At 38.3% G+C, this 26,184-nt stretch overlaps 1 protein-coding gene across 3 annotated transcripts in view; it reads left to right on the top strand.

Moving 5' to 3' along the window:
* Nucleotides 1-26,184, top strand: part of FHIP1A (FHF complex subunit HOOK interacting protein 1A) — a 292,671-nt gene that overhangs the window by 48,711 nt on the left and 217,776 nt on the right. The window contains exon 1 of one of the 3 annotated variants that reach the window (XM_023733548.1): nt 15,645-16,154. The exons of the other annotated variants lie outside the window; for them this stretch is intronic. The gene's annotated coding sequence lies outside the window, so the exon portion shown is untranslated. Of the gene's footprint in view, nt 1-15,644; nt 16,155-26,184 lie in introns of those variants that run through there. 3 annotated transcript variants of the gene reach the window in all.

The following is a 26,184-nucleotide window of genomic DNA, read 5'->3' as shown; positions in this document are numbered from 1 at the left end:
CAGCTCCTTTTAACAATCACAAGTTCAGTGTTAAGGATCAACAACAGCATCATACTACCTCATAAAATTAATTTTACACACATAACTCATATTTTTCTTCATGCAATTTGTATACCCACTGGTTTGAAAATTCACAGGAAGTATAATTAAAGCTATTGAAGCAGAAGAATCTCAGGATGTTTCCTGTGTTATTAACCAGTCTTCAGCGTCACTGTAATAATAGCGCCTTGTCTAAGAACCTCAAAAGCCCTGCCAGTGCTTCATAGGATGTGTAACCTGAGATGACTACCGCTGTCATTAAAGGAGAGCAGGTCATCACCCACCTGGGATCAGCTACTCCTCCTCATACTGTTTGCTGATTTAATTCTCTTTGGAATAGTGAAGCTGGATTAGGAGTCCAGAGCTAACATCACATGCCTTTCAAACCGAGATAGAAGGAGCAGGAATTGATTTCATGGCTTTCTTGAAACGTGGCACCTCCAGGTCTGTTGCTCTTACGTTGGAAGTTCAGGCTGGCTCAGGGAGAAGCCACTTACTTCTTCCTTCAGTGCTGCACGTGTTTTCTGAAAGCCTTCGTATCAGCAGTCCTGATGTTGGTCAGTGGAGCTACATCTCAGTGTTTATGCTATTACACGTAAACCAAACTCATTGCTGTGGAGTTGATTCCGACTCCTAGTGACCTTGTAGGACAGAGTAGAACTGCTCCATAGAGTTTCCAAGGCTGTCATCTTTACTGAAGTACATGGCCACATACTTTTCCTGTGGAGTGGCTGGTGGGTTTGAACTGCCAACCTTTTGGTTAGCAGCTGAGTGCTTAACCACTGCACCACCAGGGCTCCTTATCACTCTGCTACTAAAGGCAAAAAAGCAAGAGGCTGGGTTTACTTGACTGTTAATTAATTGGTTGATTAGTTGTTTCATTTATATTTAACAAATAGGTTATCAACAGTCTGCTGTATGTTGAGAGCACTGTGCTAAGCTCTGTAGAGGTATGTAAAAATATACAAAGCACAGTTCCTGTTTAAAGCAGCCTGGAGTATAAGATGGAAGCACTGAGTATTAGAAAACACACCCAGCTGGCACCAGAAAGGATTACGTTGTTTGGTACAGAGCTTAAGTGCTGTTAATCCTCTCAGAAGATGAAATGGAAAGAAACTGAGGAAGGTAGAGAACTATTTTCTGCACGCTCACTCCCGACGTTTGCCCTTTAGAAATGTACCTGATTCTCCAACAGTGGTTAGGTGCAGTGTTGTTAAAATATATAAATAAGGAGCCCTGGTGGCTCAACGATTAAGCACTTGGCTACTAACCTAAAGGTTGACAGTTGGAACCCACCCAGCAGCTCCACCGGAGAAAGACCTGGCAATCTGCTTCCGTAAAGACTACAGCCAAGAAAACCCTGTGGGGCAGTTCTGCTCTGTTACATGGGGTCACTATGAGTCAGAATCGACTTGATGGCAATTAACAACAATCCAACTCTTAAATGTCTGGGTCCTATGTGAGCCAAAATAAAATATATAAATAAGCCTTTTTCCTCTATTTTCCATTATTACAGTGTAATAACTTTTGTACAGAAGAGTTGGAAAACACACATATACACACAAAAGAAAAATAAATCACTTATAATCTGACCACCTAGAAATAATCACTGTTAACATTGTGGAAAATGTCCTTACTTGTTTTTCCCTATGTAAATGGCTTTAATTATATTTGCTTTGGATTCTCAGACCTGAGTGTGTACAGATTCCATAAAGAACACATATGAGTTGGGGTCATACATGATGATTGTATTGATAATTGTGACAATAATTTTAACCCTGTTTACGTTTTAAGGAACTCTAGTGGTGCAGTGGTTAAGAGCTCTGCTGCTAACTGAAAGGTCGGCAGTTTGAACCCACCAGCTGCTCCGAGGGAGAAAGATGTGTCAGTCTGCTTCAGTAAAGATTTACAGTCTTGGAAACCCTCTGGGGCAGTTCTACTCTGTCCTATAGGGTTGCTATGAGTCAAAATCGACTCAGTGGCAGTCTGTTTGGGTTTTTTTGGGTTTACATTTTACTTTGCAGTTATTTTGAGAATTTTTTAAAAACTTGATAAAAGCCATTTGTTTTCATTTTAGAGTATTTGAAAGCAAATGACTTTGTTTTAAAGAAAATGTTTTCAATGGATAAACTTTTGGGAATGATGGAGATGGAGATTTTCTAATAAATTAGAGAGAATTATGGTTAATTTTATGATTGATTAAGATTTTATATAAATCTCTATAATAGATAAATATCTTCACAGTGTTATAGTGTTTTTTGTACTTTTTACAATGTATTTTCTCCAGAAATGATGTATATTATTAAAAATGTATGTTTCTTAATTACTAGTTAAATCTTTTTATCATTAATGGAAAATCTATGTGGGCTAAGTTAAAAACAAAAATATTAAATGGCAGACATCTTATTTTTACTATATATGGTAAGTAAACCATTAGTTGAATTTAAGACCCTGCCCTTCTGCACTGTGGAAAGAGTTCTGGTTTTTGAAGGACATTTTTCAAATCTGCCATTATTATATTTGCTCTGTCCATTTTATGCCAGGCTGAGAAAGGAGAACAGTGTTTTAGAAGAGCCTCACAAATTCTCCGTGTCCCAGAAGTTATTACTGACCACAAAACTGCAAAGTAAAATTTATTCCTTTTTTCTCCACCTGTCGCATATGTGCCGTTTGACTGAGTGAGAAATAGTAAACTTTTTTGGGAAATTGGTGGCTCCTTGCCATGGTTTTTAAAAGTGCATTGTTTTTAGTATAATGTCTGGCTGCCCTAGTTCTATAATGTCCTTGTTTAAAAAATTTTTTTCTTTATAGTATTGAAGCCTTCTTTTTCTTGGTAGGGGGTAATTTTCACAAATCTCAGGGGCCAATCAGGTATTATAATGAATTTAAGACTCTAGGGAGGGTTGGTGGGGACTATGACAGACTAGAATGCTTGCCCTCCAAACATATTAAAAAAACAGAAACAAAAATTAATTGTGACGGCCAAATAGAAAGTTCAGATTTGGCCTGAAGCCTTCCAGTTTATGATCCCTATAGTAATAAGTCACTATGAGTTGGAATCGACTTGACGGCACACAACATAATGGGAGTAGAGTAGTAGTTGTAAAATGATAATAGCTGACATTTATTGAGGGCTTACTATGTGTTAGTCTCATGCATGATCTCATTCGGTTTTGCAATATAAAGGTAGATACTATTATCATCCCCATCTTAGACATGAAACTGAGGCTTAGAGAAGTTATTTACCCATGTCACAGAGATAGTAAGTGGCAGAGTAAAAGCCATATTTGCCTGACTCTGAATTTTGAGTTCTGTGATGTGTTTTGAACTTTGAACTACATTGGGTAGAAAGAAAATTGGCAGTCAGTGGTTAGGTTACTCCCTGGGTTGGGACCAGCCAGCTTGTCCTGGCAGAAAGGGCAGTGTTTTTGGTCCTAGAAGAAGAGGGAACAGCAGAATCTGGCCTGCTGCTGGATCAGGTGTTGCCAGGCTCAAGAAAGATCTTCATCAGGTGCCTGGAACATGATTACCTTAGTAGAGGATGAATAAAGTGATAGTTCCTGCAAGGTGCAGATGACCGGTGGGGGCGAGTGTGCGCAGTATAAAACCAATTCTGACTCATATCAACCGTATAGGACAGAGTAGAACTGCCCCATAGGATTTCCAAGCAGTGGCTGGTGGATTTGAACTGCCGACCTTTTGGTTAGCAGCCAAGCTCTTAACCACTGTGTCACCAGTATAGGAGTGGAAAATCATACTAAACAGAAGTTTAGTAGGAGCTTTTAATGTAGGTTTCGGCAGATGGGAGCAAAGTCTACCAAGATAATATTATACCCTTGACTCTTTTACTTCGTATGGGGGAATATCTAGAGTTGTAGAATAAAGAACTAAAATATATGAGGTCTGAGATTTAATCCAGGGCTTCCTGTCACCATACCCTTTAAAACTAAATGAGGTTTTGGTCTGAGCCGAGGGGACTGACTTTTCTCCACTGTCTTTTGTTTGGTTTATCTCAGTCTGCTCCCACTCACACGCCTCAGATTCCCTTTTCTGGGGCATAGTGGATCTCTATCAGGACCACTGGCATTTCCCATGATATTTAGTAGAAAGAAGGTCATAAAGAAAGTATCCTCACAAACCTGTGGTTGTTGAATTAACCAGCACAACCAAAATATTCCGCTGCTAACATAGACCTTTAAACAAATAAGTCACTGACTTGTTGCACATTGTGGCTTCCAAAGCCTCTCTGTCCAAGTGACTTTAATACAAGGAAATGAAAGGTAAAGCCAAACTCTTCCTGAGGAAACATGGCAGCCTCTGTGAGAAGCCTGTCTGCATAAACCTCACAGAGCCCTAAAGAATTAAAAAAATACTCACATGCCTGTGTGCGTGTGTGCATGCACACACGAAAAAGTCTAAAGGACTATATCTTGACTTTTTTTCTGAAAATGTGAATATACTACAAAAAAGTACCAGAAGATACAATATTAATGGCATTTTCTTTCTGCAGCCTGAAGGCTTTAAAATAGATAACTGAAGGAGAGAGCAAATTTAGTTACAAGAAACCTAATACTGCTAGAAGAAGAGGGGTAGGGGTGGGACCAAAAATAGAGCATGGGTGGGTCTAGGAAGCCCTTCTGTTGGATTGTTTCATTGGTTTAAAAGACTGCTTGCCTAGAAGCAACAGGAAAAACTGGTCCAGTTTGTTTTCAGAGTTCGAAGTAAATATGTACGTAAGCAGCTCCTGGCTTTGCAAAGTTTCCATCTGGAATATCATTTAAGAATTTGGCCAGATTAGAAGTGATTTATGTTTAGTAAACAAGATTATCTTCAGCTTCCTGTTGTGGAAGAGCAAATGGTTTGGGGTTTAGTTGCTGCTTTTCAGCCTCTTTTAATTGCTTCTTCAAGGTAATGCTGCATTAATCTCCATTACGTGTTTATCTCTGGTGTTAGGTTTGCAACAGTGGTTTCTGAAGCAAAAAACCAGAACAGTGGTTGAAGCTAGAATGGCTTGAAGTGTTAATACCCTTGTTGTAGAGCTACCAAGATTAGAACTGTTTCTTGAGGTTGAGGGGAGGCTGAGAAAGGGCTTTGCACAGACTTGAAATTAAACTTCTTCCTTTTTTTTTTTTTAAAATATCACAAGGCATATGCTCTTAATTTTATGGATAAATGAAGAGAATCTCAAGTCAGCTATTTTGGGGGCTTATGATTTGTTATGTCTTAAGAATTTAATTTCTCCCCCTATATAGGAAAATATTTCTTATTGGGATTATGGCTATCTGGCTATCTAGTAAAAAATTATATTTCTTTTTGATGTTTAAGGATACATTATTATGAAAATGTGAATACTGACATAGTATTAAAATGTGGGTAAATTTTTAATATGTTCTAAATTTAAATAGATTTTATAGGTCCTGTGTTAAAAGTCTTCCTGTAATTAAGCTTAAATATTTGTGTGAGAGAGGTAAGCGTTCTAGCAAAGAATAGATCATTTTGTTTTCCAAGGCCAAAAAAAAAATTGATTAAGAGTGTAACATTTAGGAAAACTGTGTTATTATATATTTCATATTTGCTGCAGATAAAAATAGTAATTTAATTAGTAAGTACTTTGATATAATGACTTTCCACCCCGAACCCCACCCCACCTTAAACACACACACATATACACCTTCCTAAATCTTAAACTGAAGATCTTTTCATAAACTGGAATGCCTCTAGGTTTCATATCTTGTACACAGTGCAAACCAAGCAAAAGATAAAATGTATATAGAAGGTTATTCTGTCTTTCAGATTCTATCAGCTATTTTGAATCTAATTCTTAAACTGCTCATGATAACTTGGCAGAAAGCTATGTACTTAGTCATTTTGTCTCATTAGAGTTAAGTGTAGCCCTGTCAAGAATAGGTTTACTAGTCTTTTTTAATTGCCTTCTTAAAAATTTTCATTTCCAAAGTCAGCTGAAGAATTTAAGATGGCGGTAAGTGTGGATTGAGGTCAAGTATAAGTTCTGAGCAGATCAGGAATTCATGAAGGAGGGAGATGCAGAGATGAGTGATTTTACGACTATTATGGAAGATTTCTATAGCATTTGTATTCATGAAAACCGAACAGGGCTTAAATTGTGTAGTTGTATGAAAATGTATATACAATGTATTTGCCTAGTATAAACAGTTTTCTCTCGTGCATTTTTGTGCTTAAATGTCCCGTGTGTTCTTCCAGGGAACTTGAGGCCAGTCCCAAGTGTTAGACATTAGAAAGTTGAGGAAAAACAGATGAAGACTTACTGAGAGACTGCCTAGTATTGTATTTTATGAGCAATTTAAGGGACCTTTCAAGGGTACTTTTGACTATTTGCAATTGTTGCCCTGGTTTTGACCTTGGACTCTAACCCAGTTCCCTGCCTCATTAGGTATGATTTCACAGTGTTAGTTGGCTGAGGGTCTCATGATAGTATGAAGGAGGAGAAACAATGGTTAGGTAAGGAGTCTGCTGTGGGGCACACAAGCAGAATCTGTAGTGTGACACGTAGAGGAAAGAAGGCTAAGTAAAAGCTGAGGTGAAGGGAGAGATGTTTAGGGAGAGGCAGGAAGAGAGTTCTTTGTTTTCTGAGAAAACATTTGTTGTTGAATGAAATAATGTAATCATGTGTCTCAGGTAATACACTTACCTCTGGGAATGGGAGAGGGCCAGGTTTCCCAGCAAACCAGGCAGGCTTACTTTGTTGATGCTGATGTCTGAGGTGTGATGGGTGTAGCACTCATTCTTGCAACTCTTTGTGGAGAACAGAAATGGAAAAGGATGTAAATGGCTGTATTAGCCTCTGCAGTGGTTGGAGCCACAACAGTTCAAGTGTCTTTGAAGGGAGTGGAAAACAGTGGCAGTTGGGACTATGCATGGCTTCCCACCGGTTGAGCCACTGCTAAGAATTTGCATTTCCACCCCAGATATACTGAATCAGAACCTACAGTTTAACAAGATCCCCAGGTGATTCTTATGTATACATTTATACTTTAACAAGATCCTTGGGTGATTCTTATGTATACATAAGAACCTCCTGGGGATCTTGTTAAAATGTAGATTCAGTATATCTGGGATGGAAATACAAATTCTCAGCAGGGGTTCAAACCAGAATGAACCAGTTTGAAGCCTTGAGACTATGTAATTGGGCAATTTAGTTGAGTCAAGTCAGAGTGGCCTAACAAACCCATCTCTTTTTCTTGAATCATCCCTGACCTTAAGGATTTTGAGAATGGGATCTACTTTGTAGTGTACTGAGGGCAGGATTGACTATGAAGAACTTTTGCGTATGTGTCATTAGAATTCCCCTCTTGCTTTTTCCACTCCTCTTCCTGAGGTGCACCATGGGTTCCCATTGTTCCCTGACAGGACCAGATTTGCTGGGGGTGTACTTTATGTTCTGAATCTTTCTTGATTTTCTTTTCACTTACAGTATTTACCTGTTCACTACTGTCTGGTATCTTTAGTCTTCCAGATAATCGAAGCTAATATGATAAAATCATTCATTTTCTTATGTAGGATTAATATATAAACCTTTCCCTGTTAAGTATTTGCATTCAAAGGAAAGTTTCACATTATGCTGACTCAAAGAAATAACATTTTTGGCATGTCTTTGGGTAAATATTAAGATGATGATATTACGGTGGAGTCATGCATATTTACCTCATGGGAATTCAACTAATGCACTTGGCTAAAAGAAAAAAAATGGCAAGAAATAACAATTGAAACATGATGAGCGTGGTCCTGGAGTGAACATGAGATAGGAGATGGGAGCCTGTCATTTGTCTGGAGATTTCATTTCCTCTCAGAGTGTGAGCATCTTGGGTTTAACAACATGGCCCATAAAATGTGAGCCAACTACCTCGTCTGGTGTTCACATGAAGAAACAACAGTCTTTTTCAAAGGGCTGGAAAAACTGGTTATTTTGGACTTACTAAGAGACAGTATAGTATTTTATGAGTAACTTAAGGGATTTTTCAAGGGTACTTTTGACTATTTACAATTGCTGCTTTGGGTTTGACCTCAGACTCTAACCCAGTTCCTTGCCTTAGCTATGACTTCAGAGTTATTGGCTTCAGGGCCCCCGTGAGCTACTTAAGGAGCCCTGATGGCTCAGTGGTTAAATGCCCAGTTGCTAACCAAAAGATTGGTGGTTCAAACCCAGTTCAAACCCACCAGCCGCTCTGCGGGAGAAAGATGTGGCAATCTTCTTCCATAAAGATTACAGCCTTGCAAACCCTATGGGGCGATTCTGCTTTGTCCTATAGGGTCGCTATGAGTCAGACAATTGACTTGACAGCAGTGGGTTTTTTTATGGGTAAGCTACTTGAGATTTAGGACTGTGTGTCATTTACCATTAACTAAAAAGCTCAGAAAACATTTGTTGTTGAATGAAAGAATGATTACATAACACCTCTGCCTAATGCCTGTGCCCGCCTCCCCCCTACCCCCCCACCCAGTAGTCCCTAGAGCAGGTAGAATAGGGACATTCTGGCTGCCTTGGTTTAAAAGAGATAGGTTTAGACCTTTTGTTGGACCTGAATTGCAAGTTATTCACTTATTGAGACTATTTTTTCTTTCTCAGCACTTTTAGATGCTGCCTTAGGCAAAGAAGGTAGTGATGGTAGGAGGCCACCTTAGTCATTGTACGTTCACAGTTAGACAGAATCAAGTCGTCATACCAGGAACAGATGGCGTCTGCTTAGAAAGTTCCTCTTTTTCGTTTGCCTCCCCCATCCCCCATAGATGGTTTTGAATGCTGGAACTATGGGTAACTCATAAATTAAAGTCTCTAATAAAATGGCACGACTGTTAAGTGCTTCGCTGCTGACTGAAAGGTAGAGGGTTCGAACCCACCCAGCAGCTCCGTGGGAGAAAGACCTGGTGATCTGCTTTGTAAAGATTACAGCCAAGAAAACCCTATGGGGCAGTTCTGCTCTGTCACTTGGGATTGCTGTGAGTTAAGATTACTTAATGGCACCTGACAACGACAACAACAACAGTAAAATATATGTCTGTCTCTCCCCATGCCTGTTCTTTCCTTTCACCTGTGGTCCATTTGTGGCTCATGTAATGAGCCTAGTACTTGCTTGGTAGCTTACAAATACGTGTCATACAGAAAAAGTTTTACCAATTTAGTGGGTGGCCTCATCTGATGACAATCCTGAGAATGTGGCATCTTGTTCTGTATCTCACAGTATCACCATGACACTTAAAAGAGCCTGGTTTCTACAAGGTGTCTGCCTGACAGGGCAAGATTAAGTAAAGATAATTACTGCTGGAGTTTGTCTGTTTTTTGTATTACAGCTGTAGAGGTGCAGCTGCTGCCTTCAGTGAGACTGGAAGCTCCTGTGTATGACGTCCAGACCTTCTTACCAGACACAAATGTGATATGACCACTAACCAATCATTTTGATGCTATTTGTCAGCCTCCTGGGCCCGTTTGGTATTTTTATTTTTGTAATGTGCCACTTAACGTTTGATTGTTACACTGTATTACAGTAGAATTACAGAAATGGAGAGACTCTTAGAGGTAATCAAATCCAGTGATATTTAAACCTTTCTTCCCCTCAAAGGGACAGTAAAACAATTAAAAAATATAATTTATCCCAATATATAAATCAGAGAAACGCTGAACTTCTGGTTCAAAGGGAGATGGAAATGGGAGACCAAAAACCTCCATCATTTTTCTATTTTTTCCTCCCATCTCAACCCCTGAGGTATCTGGATATAACATCTGGGGCTCTTTGGAGCTCAATTTAAAAACCACAGCTCTGGAGTAATGGATGAATTGCTAAGCCTTAAGTAAGTCCTCTTGTCACCAATTTTCTGTTTATTTCTTCCTGAGGGCAAAATATAAAAACAAAACTGCACAAAATTCTTTCTCTTCATTTGTCTGTAGTAAGTTACCTGTAGACACTCACTAGTCATCTAGAAGCTTATTGTGTATCCAGAATGTTCAGCCCAACCAACGTCCACTGTATATGAGGCTGATGTGGGTGACAGGTGGTACTATTTTGTTATTTGACTGCTAACCAAAAAGTCAGCAGTTCGAAACTACCAGCGGCTTCGTGGGAGAAAGATGTGGCAGTCTGCTTCTGTAGAGATTTACAGCCTTGGAAATCCTGTGGGGTCGCTTTGAGTCAGAATCCGCTTAGCGGTAGTTGGTATATGGCCTTAGATTACACTATGAAAGTGCTTAAGAGGTTGGGGTGTCCTAGATGACACAGGCTCTAATTGTTTAGATTAGTGATTCTCAAAGTGTGACCTGTGACCAGTAGCATCAGCATTCCCTAAAATTTGTTAGAAATGCATTCTTGGCCTCCACCCCAGACCTACTGAATCAGAAACTTTGAGGTGCAGAGCCCAGCAGTTTGTATATAAGTTTGTAATAAGCCCTCAGTTTGTAATAAGCCTTCCTGGTGATTCTGCTGCATGGTAAAGCTTGAGAACCGGGGTGTAGATGAACCCAGGTTGGCTTGGGGTGCTTTAGCACTTCCTATGGCACTCCTGGAAACCATGGTGGTGTAGTGGTTAAGAGCTACGGCTGCTAACCAGAAAATGTCGGCAGTTAGAATCCACCAGATGCTCCTTGGAAACCCTATGGGGCAGTTCTACTCTGTCCTGCATGGTCGCTATGAGTTGGAATTGACTTGACGGCAACGGGTACTAACGGGTATAGCGCTCCTCACTTTGCCATTGGCATTTGATGTTTTTTCAATCTTGAAGTCCTAAACAACTTTAACGGCAAAACAAATTACCTTAGCTCCTGCTTCCAATTAGATTGCTACTCCTCAGCCCCCTTTATGTGGAAATGCTGAAGCAGTCATTGGATGTGTGTAAACACTATTTTTTACATGTTACCTTAGTTGGAACCCAGGTTCTTTATCAAAGGAAGTGATTTTCTGCTTCACCTATCAGGGCATCGCTTGTCTGAATGCTGCAGAGGTAAGCTGGAATTGCAGAACTTTCAGCTTCATGTCTCCAGTGAGGGTCTTATGAAGGATTTTCCTAAGTCTAGCACCTAGGTAGCGCTTATCATTTTATCTGGGGTACTTTGTTGTCATAATAAGCCCGTCCTTTTCCCTTGTGTCTTTCTGATTAGCTAGTCACTCATTCAATGGCCTGTAGCTAGGGACTCCTAGCCTGGGGTCCAAGAACCCCCTCTGATATCAGAAAAATAAACTTTGCTTATTTGCTTTGTTTTTTAATGGGTGGAGGGTCCATAGCTTTCATCACATACTGGAAAGGATCTATGCCTTTCCTGACTAACTACTACTTCAGCTGCTTTTGGATAATAGTTTTAAGATTTTCACAAGATTTGCAGCCATTTGAGCTGGAAGAGCTTTCAGGGGGATTGACATTCATATTTTAGCCTATCTTGTGGTCGTCTCAGGCATTACTGTATACTTGTGCAATCCTTTTCTGTTTTTGGTGTTGGGGAATGGTGCAGACTTGTTGCTGTCAATAGTAGTAATGTGTTTGGATAGTACTTTTGCAGCTTATTGAGTAGTTTCCAGGTATTGTTTCTTTTTAAAGTTCAATCCTCACAGTAACACTGTAAGGTATATAGAACAGGAGTTTATTATGTCTATTTTCAGCCGATGCCACTGGCTTAGAGAAGAGTGAATCAGTATCAGCAGGTTTACCCATCACATGAAAGCACTGGACACTCCCACTAGGCTTGTCTCAGTCATCTAGTGCTGCTCTAACAGAAGTACCACAAGTGGTTGGTTTTAACAGAGAGAAATTTATTGTCTTCACAGTCCAGTAGGCTACAAGTCCAAATTCAGGGCCTCAGCTCCAGGAAAAGGCTTTGTCCATTGGCTCTGGAGGAAGGTCCGTGTCATCAGTCTTCCTTTGGTCTGGAAGCATCTCTGTGCAGGAACCTCAGGTCCAAAGGATGTGCTCTGCTCCCGGCACTGCTTTCTTGGTGGTATGAGGTTCCCATGTATCTCTGCTTGCTTCTCTCTTTTTTATCTCAAAAGAGATTGCATTAAAATTCTAATCTTGTCAATCAACCTCATCAGTATAACCTCATCACAGTGATAGAATTTACAACACGTAAGGAGATCACATATAATCTTATCATAGTGATAGAGTTTACAACACATAAGGAAATCACATCAGATAACACAGTCATACAATACTGGGAATCATGACCCAGCCAAGCTGACAGGTATTTTTGGGGGACACAATTCAATCCATGACGAGGCTTACGCTAAGGTTACTGCTAAATAAGCTTGGATAATGCCTAGCAAAGTCTCAAAAGTTAATCATGGCTAAAAGACATTGTTTGCTGGCACATAAAACAGTTATAATCTCTAAAGGAAATGGATCCTGTTAAAATTGTGCATTTCTTTTTTATTCTTTATTTTAGGGATTAAAAAATAATATACATATCCCCACTTCACAGTCGAATTAAAGCTTGTACCTCTTCTTTGCTCCTCCACAGAGATTATACAAAATCCTACCTGATCACATTTTTTAGCATGGTGGGTCAGGAGAGGGCAAATCATTGGCAGTTTGTAGCATCACCTCATTTTTGTTAGATTGTTCCTTGGGTTTCAAAGACTAGTGCCCTTGTAACATACATTACACAGCCTTAAAATTGTGCATAAAAGTTAGCTGTGGAAGAGTAGCAAATGTAAGATAAATTGAAAAGGTTAAGGGGAAAACTGTGCTAAGAGCTTCTCATAAATGAATTCTCATCATAAAAGCACAGCAGTTTCTGCAAGTGACAAATTAACTTGAGATTGTGCTTTGCATTTTTAAATAATACTGTGGTAAGGTAATTCCATTTGTGTTCAATCCAGAGGTCAGTGCCTCAACTTACTCCACATGTGCCTCTTGCTTAATAGTATAGAAAATAAAGCTATATATGTGGCTATTTAATTTACTTTTATATTGCAAATACAGTATGTCTGTGATTCAGTGAGTAATGAGATGCTGGGTGTTCGGGTAGGCTGGTATTTAAAAGGTGTCTGTGCTGAGGGCTTGGGGCCAGAGCATTTTCCAAAAGGAGTAGTTGTGCTTAGAAAAACTTCTTATAAAGATTCTTGTTCTGACTTGAATCACTCTTTCACTTCAGTGGGGTCACTGAAAAGGACATCAAGATGTCAGAAATTTATTTCAGTTCTCTGTCATCAGGTGGGTGGAAAAGGCATTAGCGAGTGGGTGGTGGTTCTTTCTGCCAACAAATCAGAGGTTTGATCATGACGGTTAACTCTGAGCAGGTGACCTCACCTTTCTATCATGAATATGCATATTAATGTCATTTAGATGTTTTCTGAGGGGAAATATAAATATCTGTATTAATTTTAGGGTTTGTGTGTCTGTGGTTTGTTGAGCAGTAACTAGAGTATGGAGAAGCCTGCCTTCTTACAGTCTGTCTAGCGAAACCTGATGGATTGTGTGAAAGCTCTGTATTCTCCTAGACGCTTATGTCAGCTTTATGAATTTAGACTGGGAAATTAATAATAATATCTTTGCTCTCTGCATCCTTCTGCTGAAATTTTCATTTTCCTTTCTTTGGCCTGTGGCCGTGTTGCATTTTTGCTCCAGGATTTTAATTTGTAGAGCACAGTCAGTGGGCACGAGGTTAGCTAATTGCCTCAAATGTAGGCTGGTGTGTGCTTGACCTTTCCAAGTCGGAGCACCATGCCAAAGATCACATTTTTACTTGAATGAGATTTTTATTGTTTCCATCTCAGGGGAATCTTAGTAGCTGGGGCTCAACAGGTGCATCTGCAGAGGAGATTTAGAAAGATGTGGGGTAGATGCCTGGTTCAGGAGCTCCAGGACCCCACACATACCAGTCAGTCCCCCATCCCCATGGTGGTGGCCTTTACATTTCCTGGAAGAAGCAGAATAGATTCAAACACTTGAGGCTAGGAGGGAGCCTGAAGCCAAAGCAGGCCCCTGGATTTCCCTGAAGTTTCTTTTAACTCTGGATTCCTCCTGGCAACATTCTTTGTGTAACTTCAGTGGTTTTTTTCCCCCAGCAAGAAAGAAAAACAAAACTAAACACTCAGATTCTGTTTCCTCAGGTGGCACGTAGTATTATAAAATCTGTTTGCATCTGAATAAGGTAAAACATAATTTCAGCAGCATGCCAATCAGTAGACCCAGAAACCATACAGAGACTTGATGGGTGTTTTGAGGTTGGACAGATAAGGACACTGGACACATGCAGGGTTAGGAAATACATGCATGATTGCAAGAATTTCTGTGTATTGTATAAAAATATTACTCTTAAGTTAGAGTCCAGTGATTTATGATCTTACTTTAAAATAGCTTTGCCTTAATTGTTAAAAAAGGCTCTTTCCCTGCCAGACTTTCAACGTCTTTCAAGCCAAGAATATTAAAAAAATTTTTTGAGCTAAAATTCACACAACATAATTGACCCAACACTTGATTCATTTATTTGAATTCAGTGGCTGATTGGCCACCCTGATATGAAGCTAGGTCCTTGTCTTCAAGGAGGTCACAACCTCCTGGGAGGATAAAAACATGCAAACAAATAGTAATAGAGACAGATACAAGGTGCTCTGTGACCACCCAGAATGTTTACCACACTTTCCTTTTTCAGCCCACCTCTGACAATGGTTGACTCTTTTCTTCTTGCTTGATTTTTTGTTATTGATAGCAGCTTGTCTCACTTCATTGTTTTAATTTTTTCTGTGTTTTGGGTTTTATATGAAAGTTAGAATTTTGGCAGCCACATCATACTTCTGAACATCTCTTGCTTCCAAGGTTCAAAGGTGGAAATGTAAGTGGTGATTCCCAATGTTAGTCTATTTGTTAGGATTATAAAACAGGCAACACACCTAGGACTTGATATAAAAAAAGGACATTTTGAATGTTGATGTGTAAACTGGGAACCTTTGAGCCTGTGGCAACACCGTTGCACAATAAACTTTAGATCTGCTTGCTTACTTAAGCTAGTCTTATATTTCATGTATTTCCGTTTTTATGTTTCACTCCCCTTCCCCTGTAAAATGCCTAAACCAAAAAAGGGTGTACTTCCTGTCTCCTTTGCTTTCACGTTTCCTGAACCTTTATGATCTCTACTTTTTTTTTTTTAACTAAAATATTTTGCATATTACCAAATGAAAACAGCAATGCCTTTTTCTTTCATACTGGTAAATGAAGGATTAACTTAATACAATTTATAAAGATCTCTAGAATTCTTTGAGAAAGGACTAAATAAAATGAAATAGTATCATGCAAGATGAACACATTACTTTCCTGTATTAAGCTGAGTTTTACTAAGGTGAATGTTTCTCAATGGTAATCTTTTTATTTTATTTTCTAAATTTTAACCTCTAACCTTCTTTTTGAAATAGTTAATTGCTCCTTAGATTCTCTCACTTCTCTAAGGCATTTCTAAACTGGCACAATTGTTACTTTTTTTCTTAATTTTATGAAGTATGGTATCTTTTTTTTTTAAATTGTACTCTAGGTGGAGGTTTACAGAACAAATAGCTTCTCATTAAATAGTCAGTACACATATTTATTACATTGGTTAACAACCCCACGACATGTCAGTACTTTCCCTTCTCGATGTTGGAGGACCCTTTTTTTTTTTGGGTAAAAATATACATAGCCAAAGTTACACCATTTCAGACGTTTCTACATGTACAATTCAGTGACATCGATTTCATTCTTTATGGTATCTTTTAAATGTTACTTTTGAAAATTCTCCTTTAATATCTCTACCTTGGCCCATGAATATAAAAATTGACTTCACTTTAATGATCTAATTTTTTTAATTAAAATCTTGCAGCATTTTGGTGAAGCGCTAGAATATAATTTTCATAGCAAAATTTTAAACCTGAACCTGCATTTTATCTCTCTCTGTATGAAGTATTTAAAGGGCAGACTTATCTGGTTATGCTTTACAGTTTTACAGAAAGATCTTTTTTCTCCTTTCACTATCTTTCAGCTGAGAAAGTCAAGGGAACAATCAATAGACTGGGTTAAGAGAGTGAAAATTTGTCCAGTGTACTGGAATTTGCTTCCTCCCTGGTGGCATTCAAAGTGATGTTGTGTAAAAATGTGAAGGACAAGTGTTTACTCTGGCCTTGACCAAGGTGAGAATTTGGATGGAAGAGTTGGGCTCTGTGTAGGAGGTGTTTTGGAACTTGACCAATCTGTTGGTTTTGTTATCTATCATTTAAACTGAAGATTACGTGAAGAAGATGCAATTTCAAAACTCATAATATAGCTCTAAAATCATTTTTCTTTTGTTTGATGTATTTTAAGTGGTTGAATACATTTTCCATAAATATAACTGCCTTCTGTTTACCTTTGAATAAAAGCCGGTGAGGAGAAATATTTAGAAGGTTATGAGCAACAGTAGAATGAACTGTTAGAAAAGCCCATTCTTGTCTTTACTCAAGTATGTGCTGGTGGAAAAATTACTGAAATTTGATAGTAAAATGTTGGAAAATGATTTTATTTACAGTAAAAAAAAATAAATAAATGAGCCTTTCTTTTTAAATTCATAGATTCAAAATATTTAGTTATGCCTCACTAGTTCAGTCTTAGTTCATTATGCTTTACATTGATGGAATTAAGTATGACACATTGCAATGTTGGATCAGCCCTACAGTTCTAAAATACAGAATTTGATTGAAATCTGGGGAAAAAGTTAAAGATAGTGTTTAATGTCAGAAATGGAGATTTGTGAATTTTGCTTTTAGCTTAAAGTTGGTTCAAGGAAGGAACATGTCTTAGTGATAGAAGAGGAAAAGAACACAAAGAATACCTAATAGTAACTTGCCTGTTGAAAACAAAAAAAGATTCTTAGATTTTGAAAGAGCAAATAGTTTTTTTCAAACCCAAGTCCTTGGTGTCTATACTGGCCTTAATATGGCTAGTCCGGGGGTGTAGTGCTTCTACATGTGTCCGCCAGCCAGTAGTAAACACACATGTTTAATGGCAATTCGGCCTTAAAGTGTCCAGTTTTATCTTCTGGTTATCCAAGGACACGTGTAGATGAAGGTCAGAGATTCGCAGTGCTTGCTGTGAGACTCATAGATATTGAGGGAAGAGAGCTGCCTTAACATAGTTCCCATAATTCACAAGGAATTCTTTGAAGGCCGTCTTTGGATTCTTTTGCTACCTTGTACAGGGACCATCAGTACAATTTTCCTCTGACTTTCAGTGGTGGCAGTAACTTGTGCTTCAGCATTCATAAGATTATATGAGCATTTTGCCAAGGCCTAAAATCACCTGTTGTTTGTTTTAGTGGTTAAGAGTTGGGAAATTGAAAGTTAGACTTAGGTTTCAGTCCCAGTTCTGTCACTGTGTGATCTTGGTTACTTATCTCCTTAGGTTTCAGTTTTATTGTCTATAAAATGTGTATTCATTCATTCAACAAATACTTATAAGTGCTTTCTATTTGCCAGGCCTGTTCTCAGCACTGGGAAGCTAACAATGAGCAAAGTAGATGAAACCCTTGCTGTTGCGGAGCTTACATTCTACTGGGGGCAGATGGAATAAAAATTAAATATATGTTGGATGATGAGGTGACAGTTGCTACAAATACAGACAAAACAGAATCGGGGTAGAGGGTAAGAAGATTGGAAGGCAGTTTCTGTTTTATGTCAAGGAGACAGGAAAGGCCTCTGTAATTAGATGATCTGTAAGCAGAGGCATAAATGAAGACAGGAATGCTGTATGAGAATATCTGGGGGCAGAGTATCTTAGGGAACAGCAGGTATGGCAGGGACTGAACAGTCCTTGAGGTGAGAGCAAGCTTGGTATGTATGAAGAGCAGTGGCTGGAGTAAGGTGAGTGAATGAGATAACACATTTAGTATGTACATTGTATACATTAAAAGAATAACACATCATAACAAGTGAGGATTATTTTAGGAATTCATGAAGGGCTCAAATGTCAGACATTTATTAGTGACATTTATCATCTTATTAGATAACAGTAGAAAAAAATTATATAATCATTTTTATAGAGAAGGCATTGAATTTTATCAAAATTCATTATCTATTATTGATTAAAAAAACACCTCAAAATAAAGTAGGAAGACATCCTTAGCAAAATAAGGTATGTACATTGCAACCCCAAAACCATCTCAGGCTTAAGAGGAAATTCAACAACTTTGCCATTTAAACCAGGAACAAAATAAGGATAAATATTTTCACTACTTATTAATGGTGTTGTGGAATCGCAAGTTAATGCAGTTTTACAAGAGAAAGAATAAAGTTATAAAGATATAAAAATCAGAAAGGAGGTAAAATGAATAGGAATGTATGTATAGAATACTGAAGGGAATTGAATGAAAAACTAATTATAAAGAATAAGATAATTTATAAATGTGCCTGGACATATATACAAAACCAACAGCCAACATTATTCTCAGTGGAGAGAGACTAAAAGCATTCCCCGTAAGAATGGGAACCAGACAAGGGATGCCCTTTCTCTCCACTCTTATTCAATATTGTACTGGAAGTCCTAGCTAGAGCAATAAGGTGAGAAAGGGAAATACAGGGCATCCGAATTGGAAAGGAAGAAGTAAAACTATTTGCAGATGATATGATTATACACATAGAAAATCCCAGAGACTGCACAAGAAAGCTACTGGAGCTAATGGAATAATTCAGGTAAGTGGCAGGGTACAAGATCAACATACAAAAATCAGTTGGATTCTTCTACGCCAACAAAGAGAACTCTGAAAAGGAAATCAGAAAAGCAATACCATTTACAATAGTCCTCAAAAATAAAATACTTAGGAATAAATCTGAATAGAGATGTAAAAGACTTATACAAAGAAAACTACAAAACACCACTGCAGGAAACCAAAAGAGACCTACATAAATGGGAAAACGTACCATGCTTGTGGATAGGAAGACTTAAATTGTGAAAATGTCAATACTACCCAAAGTGACCTACAAATATAATGCGGTCCTGATCCAAATTCCAACAGCACTCTTTAATGCGATAGAAAAACTAATCAACTTCATATGGAAGGGAAAGAGGCCCCAGATTAGCAAAGCATTATTGAAGAAGAACAAAGTAGGAGGCTTCACACTCCCCAGTTTCAGAATCTCCCATCAGCCATGGTAGTCAAAACAGCTTGGTACTGGTACAATGACAGACACATAGACCAATGGTACAGAATTGAGAACCCAGAAGTAAATCCATCAACCTAGGGACACCTGATCTTTGACAAAGCATCCAAGTTCATTAAATGGTGAAGAGACAGTCTCTTTAACAAATGGTACTGGCAAAACTGGATATCCATTAGCAGAAACATGAAATAAGATCCATACCTCACACCATACACAAAAACTAACTCAAAATGGATCAGAGACCTAAATGTAAAACCTAAAATGATAAAGATTATGGAATTAAAAATAGAGACAACACCAGGGGCCCTAATCATGGCATAAATAGAATACTAAACATAACTAAAAATGCACAAAGAACAGAAGATAAACTAGATAATTGGGATCTCCTAAAAAGTAAAATTTATGCTCATCAAAAGACTTTAACAAAAGAGTAAGAAGAGAACCTAAAGACTGGGAAAAAAATTTTGGCTATGATGTATCAGACAAGGGTCTAAGCTCTAAAATTTATAGAAAACTTCACCACCTCAACAACAAAAAACAAACAGCGCAATTAAAAAATGGACAAAGGATATGAACAGACACTTCACCAAAGAAGACATTCAGGTGGCTAAAAAACACATGAAGAGATGCTTGGCTATCATTAGCCGTTAGAGGGATGCAAATCAAAACTAAAATGAGATACCATCTCACCCTGGCAATAATGGCACTGATCAGTAGAGCAGAAAACAGCAAATGCTGGTGAGGTTGTGGGGAGATTGAAACTTCTATACACTGCTGGTGGGAATGTAAAATGGTACGATCACTGTGGAAAATGGTATGCCATTTCCTTAAAAAGCTAGAAAATAGAAACACCATATGATCCAGCCATCCCACTCCTAGGTATATATCCTAGACAAATAAGAGCTGTCCCATGAATAGACATATGCACACCCATGTTCATTGCAGCATTATTCACAATAGCAAAAAAGATGGAAACAACTTAAGTGCCCATCAGTGAATGAATGGATAAACAAACTATAGTACATACACACAATGGAATACTACGCAATGATACAGAATAAGGATGAATCCGCAAAACATCTCACAGCATAGATGAATGTGGAGGACATGATGCTGAGCCATTCCTGGAGATCACCTTTCAGCCAAATAATAGACAGGCCAATAAAATAAACAGTATCACCTATGAGGAAAGTACTCCCTAGAATAATCATCTATATGAGACCAAAAGGGCAACATCTGCCAAAAGTAAAGATGAGAAGGCGGGAAGGGGCAGGAAAACCAGATGAATGGAAGTGGGAGACTCAGGGTGGTAATAGGGAGAGTGTTGACACATTGAGGAGATCGCAACCAATGTCACGGAACAATTTGTATATAAACTATTGAATGGGAAACTAATCTGCTCTGTAAACCTTCATGTAAAGCAGACACACACACACACAAACACACACAGAGGCATACACACAAATAAAATAATAAATGTGCCTGGATACCAAGATAATGTGCCAACATTCATAGCTTTCATAGTTAGAATATATAGTAGAGGAAAAGATCATTGGCATAAAAAAGATAAAATACCTATGAGTAATCTCAGCAAGAAATACACATTATGTAAATGAAGGCATTTAAAAATGCTCCTGAGGGACAGAAAAGAAGATATGAAAAAATGAGGCGGCCTGCCATATTCTTAAGCATTAAGATGCCACTTCTCTAGTTTAGCTTAACTAGTAAAGAATGTCTGCCTTGAGCATTGCGCTCTCTTAAGATCTATTGACGTGGGGTCAAATTGACAACAGCAACTCAAAAGACTAGATAGGAAACTTTGGGGACGGTGAGTTTATGTAAATGGGGGAGGAACAAATCAAAAAAGGAGGGTGAAAATGGTTGCACAACTCAAAAGAATGTAATCAGTGTCACTGAATTGTACATGTAGAAATTCTTGAATTGGTGTATGTTTTTCTGTATATATTCTTAACAACAGCAACAAAAATTAAATTATAAAAAAGATGCCCATTCTTCCTAAATTAATGTGTAAATTTAATGTAATTCCAGTAGAAAATACTGTCTTAGTTATCTAGTGCTGCTGTAACAGAAGTGCACAGGTGGACTGGTTTAACAAAGAGAAATTTATTCACTCATAATCTAGGAGGCTAGAAGTCTGAATTCAGGGTGCCAGCTCCAGGGCAAGGCTTTCTCTCTTTGTTGGTTCTGAGGGAAGGTCCTTGTCATCAATCTTCTCCAGTTGAGGAACCTCAAGATTGATAAATTTGATTGCATTAAAAAACAACAAACAAAAAACCCTGCAAAAATATTACATAAGTAAAGAAAACTGGAAAGAACATTTGGTGACACAAGGAGATACAGGGACTAATTTCCCAAATAAAGAGCCCCGACGAATACGTGAGAAAAAGCCCTACACCCCAGTAGAAAAATGGACAAAAGAAGTAGTCTATAAGAAGGGAAATAACAGTGACTTTTAAACATATGAGAAGATGCTTAACTTCACGCAGTATAAGAGATATGCACATAAGTGTGATATACACTAAGGTACTATGTATCACTATAAGGTAGGAAAAAATTAATAAGTTCTGTAACATACTATATAGAGAGTTTATGAGTGTAAAACAATAGTCTCTCTAGTAAGCAATTTGGCAAAATCTGTAATATTAAAAACCTTATATCATTTGACCAGGAATTTCAGTTCTAGGGATTTGTCCTAGATAGCAATACATATTCCTAGATACATGTATGTATACTATTCATAATATAAATAGGAGCCCTGGTGGTGCAGTGGTTAAGCACCTAGCTGCTAACTAAAATGTTATTTGAACCTGCCAGCTACCAGCTGCTCTGTGGAAGAAAGATGTGGCAATCTGTTTCTGTAAGATTATAGCCTTGCAAACTTTGTGTGTCCTGTAGGCCTGCTGTGAGACGGAATCGACTTCAGGGCACACAACAGCAACAACATTGTTGTTGTTAGTTGCTGTTGAGTCAACTCCGACTCATGGCGACCCAGTGTAGAGTAGAACAAAATGCTACCCGGTCCCGTGCCATCCTTGTTCTTGCCAGCATGCTTGAGTCCTTTGTTGCCTTCCAACCTAGGGAGCTCATCTTCCAGCACTGTATAGGACCATATCCTGTTGTGATCCATAGGGTTTTCATTGGCTAATTTTCAGAAACGGATCTCCAGGCCTTTTTTCTAGTCTGTCTTAACTTTGGAAGCTCTGCTGCAACCTATTCACCATGGGTGACTCTGCTAGTATTCGAAATACCAGTAGCATAAGTTCCAGCATCACAGCAACATGCAAGTCACTATAGCAGAACAAACTGACAGACAGGTAGTAGATACTTACTGTAGTAGTGTTTATAATGGCTGAAGATTGGAAATAACCTCAATGTTCATCAGTGGGAAACTGAATAAATATGTTACAGCTGTACATTAGAAAACTGTTTAGTCTTAAAAAAAAATACTGGTGAATCTCTTTATGTACTGTTATAGTACTGTTATAGATTGAATTGTGTCCCTCCAAAATTGTGTGTCAACTTGGCTAGGCCATGATTCCCTGTATTATGTGGTTGCCCACCATTTTTTTGATCTGATGTGATTATCCTATGTGTTGTAAATCCTAACCTCTGTGATGTTAATGAGGCAGGACTCAATCTACAGTATTAAGTTGTATGTTGAGTCAATCTCTTTTGAGATATGAAAGAGAGAGTCGCAGAGAGGAGAGAGATCTTATTACCAGCAAGAAAGAAGAGCCAGGAGCCTGCGTGTCCTTTGGGCCCGGGGTCCCTGCACTGAGAAGCCCCTAGACCAGGGGAAGATTGATGACAAGGATCTTCCCCCCAGAGCTGACAGAAGAGAAAGCCTTCCCCTGGAGCTGGCACCCTGAATTTGGACTCCTAGCCTCCTAAACTGTGAGAGAATGTTTGTTAAAGCCATTTACTTGTGGTATTTCTCTTATAGCAGCACTAGATAACTAAGACATATACCAATTTGGAAACATTGCCAGTATATATTGTTCGATTATTTAGTGAAAAATGCAAGTTACAAAAAGTGTATGTAGTATGTTTATTTATGTAAAAAAAAAAAAAACGGTGCGTATATGTTTTGCTTGTATATCAATAGATGGAGCCTTTGGGGAGGATAATTTGGTAGCTGAAGATCCTCCCTCCCTTTCTAAAAAATTTTTTTACTTAGCACAGTGCCTTGCACTTAGCCGTTATTACGTGTTAGTGATGGTTGTTATTTTCATTGTACTCACAGGGTTCACTTGTCTCTTGACTTGATTTTTAACAGTTTAGCATGGAAGAGGAAGCAGATTTCCCTATAAATACTCTTAATGGGTGTCATATTCAGGTTATTCATCAAGAATGCTATATGTACTTCTGAAGTATGTTCCTTGGGAGGTGTAAATGTGAACTCTGCACACCAAAGATGTCAAATAAGATTGGGAAACATTGGGTTAAACAAAACTAAGCAGCCCTCTTCCCCACAAGCCTTTTTAGAGCCTTAATACACATAATGTGCTTTGTGAATATTCAGTAGGGATATTTAGAACCCAGCATTTCCAAATTTATTTGAATACAGAACTTAAGAAAAATAAGGATGACGTCTTCCTGTTCTCCTCTTTTTGAAGAAGCATCTTATGAGTCTTGTTGTCACTTTGGGAAACATCACTTTAATAACTGGAATTTGGTTTTGTTTATCTTTATTATTCATTTTAGTAAATCGTTATTCTTGGTTTATGTCTAAGATGCCTGTAGTCTTTCTAAGTCTTCTTTTCCTCCCCTGCAATATGCTTGAACTCACTAATTTGTCCCGTGGTTGAGATGCGCCTGAAGTCATCCAAATTACACTGGGTTTCTTGGGTAAAGAAGAGAATTCTATATAATTAATGTGAAATTTCAGGGATTGAATGAATGGAAGTTAAAGATTGAAGCTTCATGTGATTCACATTTTCCTACAGCTTTAAAAAATATGCTATTTAGGAGGAGGAATGAAGTCAACTTAATGGGTCAGTAGTTGAGGAATTGTAAGCTTACTGTGAAGACAGCATCACAGTGGATGTTAGAAAATATGGGTTCTACCTCTGTCTTCACCATTTACCTGCTGCTTAATTTTGAAACAGGTTACTTAGCTTCCCTTCAGTTTTACCATCTGTAAAATTCAGGGATTGGGTTTAGGTGATCATTATGGGTTTATTCACTTTAAGATTCTGAGTTATTATTAATGTGCTTAATGGAATTAATGAAGATTGTGGACCTAATGTAAAACATATTGTTCTACTCTGCAAGTTTTCACGTGTGAATATAATATATTACCTGTCCCAGTTCAGCCCTTTTGGGGAATGAAATTATTCAATAATTAGCTCAGAGTCAGTCCCATGTATTTAAAAACTTATTGGATTGAGACTGCTGTCTTCATTGGTTGACTTGTTATTTACCCTCCAGGAAAGCACTTGGTTACGTCACGGATCAGCTAATACAGTGCTATGGATCAGTCTACCCCTTGCATTTGTTTTACTGATATGGTGGAGAAATCTGTGATGTGGACATCAGCCATCCTTATCCTCGAATACAGTGTTCCTTTGGTGATTTTGCTGTGCTTTGTGTGCAGTGCTTTGTGAGCACTTCCTGCCTATTAACAGATTTCTGAGCTCAGCATAGTAGAGGTCTAAATTCAGTGAATTTATGCCATCTGGAAATGAGCTTTAAATTTTGTTCCTCTGTTGAAATTAGGGATGTGACATAGCCATTATGCACACAGAAGGATCGTGAGCGTGAGTTTGATTTTACTGTGTGGATGTAGAATGTTTTGTTAGAGGGAAAGCACTTGCCTGGGGAGAGATTTGAGTATGACTGAGTTGCAAACTGCCAACTTCCTCCCACGTTTAGTAGGAGACATATTTTGTTTTTAAATGAGATGCCAACCATGAGAATTATTAAGACCCAGTGAATTTTAAGAGAGTTCCTTCAGTTTAGCTGAGTTGCGTTTAACGTTGCTTTCGATGTCATTCTGTGCGTTACTGTCAAAGGACTTGGCTTCCTTTGAAGTGGTGAAGCGTTGCTGCTGGTGAAATCATGATGGTAAAATGTAAGAGTGGCTCTCAGTGAAACCCTTATTGATACACATCCATGCCTTATTACCCAAGTAAAAGCGTGTGTCTGTGTGTGTGTGTGCGTGTGCGTGTGTGCATATGTGCGTGTGTAAGGGGAGGATATGCGATAATGAACACGAAGATGAGAGAAGTATTTCTCGTGAATTAGGGATGACCTTTCTTAATTCACGAGTTGCAAAATGAGGAAAGGCTTGAAGGCTGGAAATCACCTGCAAAGTGTGTCTGGAAGCAGTCTGTAATTCCTAAGAGGCAGCTGAAGAGCTGGTATCTCTCCAGTACATGATAGTAAAACTGTGTGGGATTGTGGAAGAAGTAGAATTCTGTTACTTGCAAAACCTCTTGCGATTAAATGCCTAGAGATTTGATTATGACGTTTTACTGCTGGGTTCCAGGTGCTTAATAAACGATTAATTGATTGAAGTGAAGAAGTCGGATTTGAGGGTACCAAGGAAATTTTAATATGAAGAATGAGTTTGTTTGCATGTGAAATGTTACCCTTTTCATAGCCTACTCTTCTTGTGCCCTGCCACTGCCACCAGCATGCCCAGCTTTGAAGATTTAGGTCACACTGCCCTCTCACCCTCCATGTTTTTTTTCTTTTCATGAAACATTTGCTAAAAGAAAAGATACTACATTCCAGGCCTTTGTAGCCATATAAATAAAACCAAAACAAAACAGAAAACCCGAAACACAACAAAAACCACAAAAACTTTTCTACAGTACCTTCTGGGGGAGTCATTTTAAAAAAAAAATTTCTTTTATTGTACTTTAAATGAAGGTTTACAGAACAAATAGTTTCTCATTAAACGGTCAGTACACATATTGTTTTATGACATTGGTTAACCCCACAACATGTCAATACTCTCCCTTCTTGACCTTGGAGGACCTTTTTTTTTTGGTGAAAATATACA

The sequence above is a fragment of the Trichechus manatus genome, unplaced genomic scaffold (assembly GCF_000243295.1).
Source record: "Trichechus manatus latirostris isolate Lorelei unplaced genomic scaffold, TriManLat1.0 scaffold00059, whole genome shotgun sequence".
NCBI lineage: Eukaryota > Metazoa > Chordata > Mammalia > Sirenia > Trichechidae > Trichechus > Trichechus manatus.
The sequence above is the reverse complement of the archived record's forward strand: the minus strand, read 5'-3'. Positions and strand labels throughout refer to the sequence as shown.